Source organism: Elephantulus edwardii, unplaced genomic scaffold, assembly GCF_000299155.1.
Source record: "Elephantulus edwardii isolate Elephantulus edwardi_28Jun2011 unplaced genomic scaffold, EleEdw1.0 scaffold00068, whole genome shotgun sequence".
In the NCBI taxonomy this organism is placed as follows: domain Eukaryota; kingdom Metazoa; phylum Chordata; class Mammalia; order Macroscelidea; family Macroscelididae; genus Elephantulus; species Elephantulus edwardii.
The window spans coordinates 8,202,148-8,208,264 of record NW_006399818.1 but is presented as its reverse complement, the minus strand read 5'-3'; the positions used below and the strand labels follow the sequence as shown (position 1 = coordinate 8,208,264).

Here is a 6,117-nt window from a genome sequence, read left to right as displayed (position 1 = left end):
TGAAAAGCAATAATATTCTGAGTAGAGGTTCTAATAGTGGCACAAATCAAGTTACAGAGGTAAGGTGGTTCCATTGCCATCCTTACTCTAACTTAATTAATTCTTTTTTTTTTAATTTAAATTTGTTATTAATTTCAGTGAAAATCTACAGAAGCTTGGGAGTGAACTACTTAATCTTTTTCCCAAAGAATGTACAGTGGATTTGAACTATCAACCTTTCAGTTAATAGCCCCCATTTAGCACATTATGCTACTGGGGCTCCTGAGTACTTGACAAGGGCTGAAAGTAGGCATATGTCAAATATTTGTCATGTGGTAGGCATTATTTCAAATACCCTGTGTATTTAATCACCATACTCCAATGTAAAGGTTTCATTTTATGGGAAAGGAATTGATACCTTGTAGATAAGCAACCGTCTGTCCAGTTCTAATAGTCATCAGTTTAGAGCCAATATTTGGAATCAGTCTTTCTGGAATAACGTTTATCTTGCCTTCCTTATACATCAAATAATTCCCAAGAATGTCAGTATCCGTGTATTTTTGTTAGCATTGTTTGAATTAAGGTTTCGTTTAAAGTTTATTATATCAGAGATTTTTCAGTTGCAAACATGTCTTTTAGTTTGATGAAAAATTAATGTTTGATTAACCTGCCCACGGTGCTTATATGTGTCTAATAAAGAATCAGAATTTCTGTGTATATTTACACTGCATAGATTCGCTTTCTAATTCTGCTATAGAATGATATTGGTCCTGGCAAAGTTGAGGCATGGGAAGGGAAAGAAGAGAAAGAATTGCAATATTAAATACAAACCAACAAATCTAAATAACTAAAACTCATTACCATTGAGACAGAACCGGCTCATAACTGACCCTCCACAATATTTTTGGAGACTGACAGTTGTATGAGAGGAGATTTTAAATCTCATTTGGTAGATTTGAACTGCCATCCTTTGGGTTGGCAGCATAACTCCCAATAGACTAAGCTGCTAGGGCTCTCCACATCTTTATCCTGATAGTATTTAATAACCAACAGATTGATGCAATTTGATTTTTTTTACAGCAGCCTTGATCAGTAGAAGATTTAAGAAAAGGATGAGTTGGAAAGAATTATATGGCTTGAGTTTTTTAATTACTGAGAGATTTCTGGTACTACTGACTTGAAGTGTGGATGCCAGGCTACTTCTATTTTGTTCCCTTTTGTTTGAGGAGGGTTGCTGAATGCACCTGCTTGCTGTCTTCTTTCTTAAATGACCTGGCAATGACAAAATAAATAGAATACCAAAAGTAAATCAAAATCGGTGCTGAAAATCCAGACTTACCTAAGGAGACCATAACTCTCTTATGTGTAAACTCAAAGCCAGCACATTCTTTAGATTTCTTAGCTTCTATTAGTTATGCAGGTTAAATGATAAGTTTAGGCATTTTTATGGTAATTTATTATATAGAAAAGACCAGGAGAAAAAAAGTCGTGGTATCATAACCTTCACTAATTACTTTTTGATTAATTATTCTTAACCCTGCTACTACATTTTTTTCTTAAAAATGATTGTGGAACAAAGGTAAACAGTACTGAAAATGCTAAAGGGCAGAAAATAAGTCAACATTTAAAACAGAATAATAAGTACTTTGAACAGGAAATGGACAAAGAAATAAATGCAGCTAACCTTAATCCAGCAAATCTTATCCCAAATAAGAATGAGAGAGAAAGAGAGAGAGAGAGAGAGAGAGAGAGAGAGAGAGAGAAAGAGAGAGAGAGAGAGATATGAATCATGGGGAAAAGAAGCTAAATATAGTGGCAACAGAGTGAATCCTGTCGGAAATGAAACCCACTGCTGAGTTAATTCCCACTCACAGCAACCCTCCATCAGTTTCCTAGTCCATGAACGGCAGCCGGAGAAGAACAATGCATTGCCCAACTTTATATAGGGGAGATATTGGTTAATTCAAACTCCTGAAGATGCATAGGCTGTGGGTTAGCAGTACAGATCACTATGGTCTATGCCACCAGAGCTCCTTAAAATTGAGAAAAGTATATTGTTGCTGTTACGTGTTTTGAGTCACCTGAAAATCATGGCTACCCTATGACCTACAGCTCTGAACCCTGCCCTATACCAAGTCAATCTCATCGTCTCTGACAGACCTAATCCCATTTCTCCAGTCACTGAGTCACTCATCCCATCCTGAGTCTTCTTCTTCTGCACTGTCCCTCCACCCTTCCAAGCATGGTGTTCTTTTACAAGGACTGGTCCTTCCTGGACATGTGGCCAAAGTGTGTGAGATGGAGCTTCAAAATCCTTGTCTCTAGGGAGCAGCTTGGTTTCTTCCTCTCTAGGACTGACCTATTTTTTTTCTCCTGCCAATTCATGCTGTGTTCAACACTCTTCTCCAGCATCGTAACTCAAAATCATAGATCTGTTTCGTAAGCGTAAATTTGCTAGGAACGCTTTAAAACTGTTTCAGTGCAGGGAAGTATAATTTTAAAGGATCTGTATTTCATCTAGGTGCAAAGTTAAGAGCAAAATAGCTTCAACTTGATAGCAAACACTTTTTATTGTTGTTGTTGTAGTAGTTATGTGCCATTCAGTTGAGTAAAACTCATAGCAACCCTGTGTACAATGGCTCTGAACCTCGCCCTGTCCTTAGCCAACCTCACCATCTTTGACACACTTCACCCCATTGCCACAGTCCCTGTGTCACTCCATCTCACTTGGTGTCTTCCATCTCCTGTGCTGCCCCTTTACCCTTCTAAGCATGATATCCCTCTTATAGGACTGGTCCCTCCTGGAAACATGCCCAAAGTACATGAGACAGAGCTTCAAAATTCTTGCCTCCATGGAGCAAATTGGTTTCACTCTCTCTAGGACAGTTTTTTCCCCTTTGCAGTCCATGGTATGTTCAATACTGTTTTCAGCACTACAACTCAAAGAAATTGATTCCTTTTTTGTCATTTTTAGTCATTGTCCAGATCTTAAGGTGCGTAGCAAGCAATGAGAAGTCTGTCCTGAATGAGGTGCACCTTAGTCTCTAGACTGACGTCATTGCTCTTTGGGAATTTGGAAAAGTCCTTGACAGCAGATTTTTTCCATTACAACTCATTTTTTTATTTCCTGACTGCTGGTGCCACATATGTTGATTATGGAGTTAAACAAGAGGAAAGAAATTGTTTACAAACTCAATTTCCCCCCCCCCATGTATCATGATACTCCCTATTGGCCTGGTGGGGAAGATCTTTGTTTCTTTTATGTTGAGATGCAATCCATATCTAAGGCTGCAGCTTTTAGTTTGCTATAATACAAATTCTAACTAAGGAAGCAGAAAAGTAATGTCTTAGAACATTTTTGGGTATTTCACAACATTAAGGTGACAACAGTAGGTCACTAATGAGCATCTTCTCAGTAGCCTTTTAATTCAGTAGTTTTTATCTTGTATTCTTTTTTTTTTAAATTTAGGTTGTTTATGTTTCATTTCCATGAACATCTACAGAGATTTTGGGATTCCATTCATTCATTGTTGCACCCTTCTCCCCGCACAAACCCCTCCCCCCTCCCCCCCATTTGCTCCTCTCCTTGAAAAGCAAAAGAAAAACTCCCTCATTGGTACACAATCCCCCACACACACCTCCCCAAACCCCACCCCCTACCCCCAAATATAATCCACTCTGCAACCCTCATTGCATACTCCTACGATAAAAATAATGCCCTAAAATATAATACTTTTAGACTATTCTCTCCCCCATATCTTGTATTCTTAAGCCACTCCACATTAGATACAAATTTTGAAGAAAGTCATCTTTATTGGTCATCCTTTTCTTTTTTTTTTTTTATAAAAGGACATGACCTGTCAGCTTTTGTGCCATCCAACTTGTGTCCAGTTGAGAAGAGGATGCTGCTACAAACAAGGGGTCAGCAGATGCCAAGTCTCCAAATCCCACAAAGGTTTACTGCAGTCCAACTTGATCTGTAAATGAAACCCCTTTGCCATTGAGTCAATTCTTGGTCTTAACAACCCTATAGTTGTTGTTGTTGTGTACTGTCAAGTCAGAACTGACTTATAGCTGACCCTCTGGAGGCTTTTCAGAGGCTGTTAACTTCACCAGAGGAGAATGCCCATACTTCTTCCATGGAGCACCTTGTGAATTTGAACTACGTGCCTTTGGGATTGCAGTGCAGCTTGTTACCACTAGTCAAATCTTTATGGAAATCAAGGGCCATATTTTTCTCCTGCAGGACTGCTGGACTGCTGGTGGGTACCAACCACCAACTTTTCAGTTAGCAGCCCTTCACCCCTATGCCACCCAGACACCTTAATTGAAATATGGATTTAAGGAAAAGAACCTTTAGTTTAGAGTTTAGTAAAGATAGAAAGTTTTTATTTTCAGTGGTTTCTAAAGTGGTTTCCTTCCTTTCTTGACTCCCTTCCCATGAAAAAATACATGGTTCAGAAGTCTGTTTTATGTCAGTCCTCTTTTCTTCTGCTGCTTTCTTCAGAACTAGTGTTATGTGTAAACAAATTTCCAAAATTAGGGCTTGCAGCTTTTGAGCATTTGTAACTGCCAGAATGTCTCTGTTACTCTTTCCACTCTACCCCCAGATGCCTTGGTATTGACTGTTTCTGGAATTAAAATGAAGACTGTTGAACTTCTTCATACACTGTTTAAGTAACTTACTTTTCTCAGAGGTCATTTAAAAAAATATATATAGATATGAATTAAAGGCATTTAGGAAGTCCAGTAGGCTGATCAATAAAGGATGCTAAAATATCACTGGAATATATCAGAAGTATGCCACTGGCTAACTCAGTTTTCAGTTCTTTATGCTATGTAGCAAAATGAGAAATTATTCTTTTATCATTGAAGTAGATGGTATCTTGCAGTAGGAAAGAAAATGCAGTTGTCTCTGCCTCTCCACTATTAAAATATATTTTGAGTTTTCTTTTAGCTATAAATTTGAAGGAAGAACCTTTTGCTCCCATCTTGAGAACACCCACATGTGTTTCTGGCCTGACCAATAAGTGAGTCAGTTTCTCAAGCTGTCCACTAGCCTATTAACATGGGTGCTTCTTGCCTGAGCCTGCCTATGACATAATGTGATATTGTGGGAGAAGTGAAAGATTGCCAGACAAAGTAGAATCCTATATTTGGAGAAAAGAATTAGAAAAAAAAATCTGCAGTTTCTTTTCCATATCTTAGTACCTCAGGGTGAGGGCAGGTTAGAATCAATACTTATGTATCTTCAGTAGGTTCAGCTTTGGGAAACTATAGATGATCACAAGGTGTGAAGTCTATCTTCTATATACTATCAATTCAACTCAACTCATTGCCATGGAGTCAGATATGATTCATAGCTGACCATCAAGTGGGTTTTTGGGAGGATGTAAATAGCATGGGAATTGGCTCTCTTTCTCCCTTGAAACAGCCTTAGTCTTTACACTGACATACTTACTCCTTAAAAAAAAAACAAGGAAGAAAGAAAAAAAGCAGCACTTTGACAGATGATTTGCCATTCACAATACTTAGACTGCTGAACTCATGCTTCCGTGGGTGTTTGAAGGTCCAGGTAAAGTCATTGATAACTTATTTCCCCCCCACCCCCTTCAGTTTATTATAGTGTTGCCTTTTAGTCTACTTGCTTTTTTTTTTTAATTAAGTGTTTGTATGTGTACTCTCAAATCGGATCTGACTAGTACAGGAAGGGATTGTCCCTCCTTTTCCAGCAGAGCCTCTGGTGGATTTGAACCATGTACCGGTGGATTTGAACAGGGTACCTCTGGGATTGCAATGCAGCTTCTTGCCACTAGGCCACCAGAGCTCCCTTTTAGTCTACTTGTAAGCATTTTTGTTTATGTTAGGTATAATCCATACTGGAGGCTATAGTCCTTTTTGAAGAATAAGTGCTTCAAAACCTTTTCACTTTCAGCAAGCAAGGTTGTATCCGTTGCTAGTGAAGGTTGTTGATGAGCCTTCCTCCAACCCTGATGCCATATTCTTCTTCCTATTACTCCTTCATCTTATAGATTGACTAGGCATATGCTCAAAATCCCTAGCCCTAAGAGAGATGCAAATTAAAACAACTATGAGATATCATCTCACCCCAGTCAAAATAGCAAAATTTAACAGAAC

At 38.5% G+C, this 6,117-nt stretch overlaps 1 protein-coding gene across 2 annotated transcripts in view; it reads left to right on the top strand.

Moving 5' to 3' along the window:
* Nucleotides 1-6,117, top strand: part of ANKS1B (ankyrin repeat and sterile alpha motif domain containing 1B) — a 1,992,519-nt gene that overhangs the window by 209,540 nt on the left and 1,776,862 nt on the right. The gene's annotated exons all lie outside the window — the stretch shown is intronic.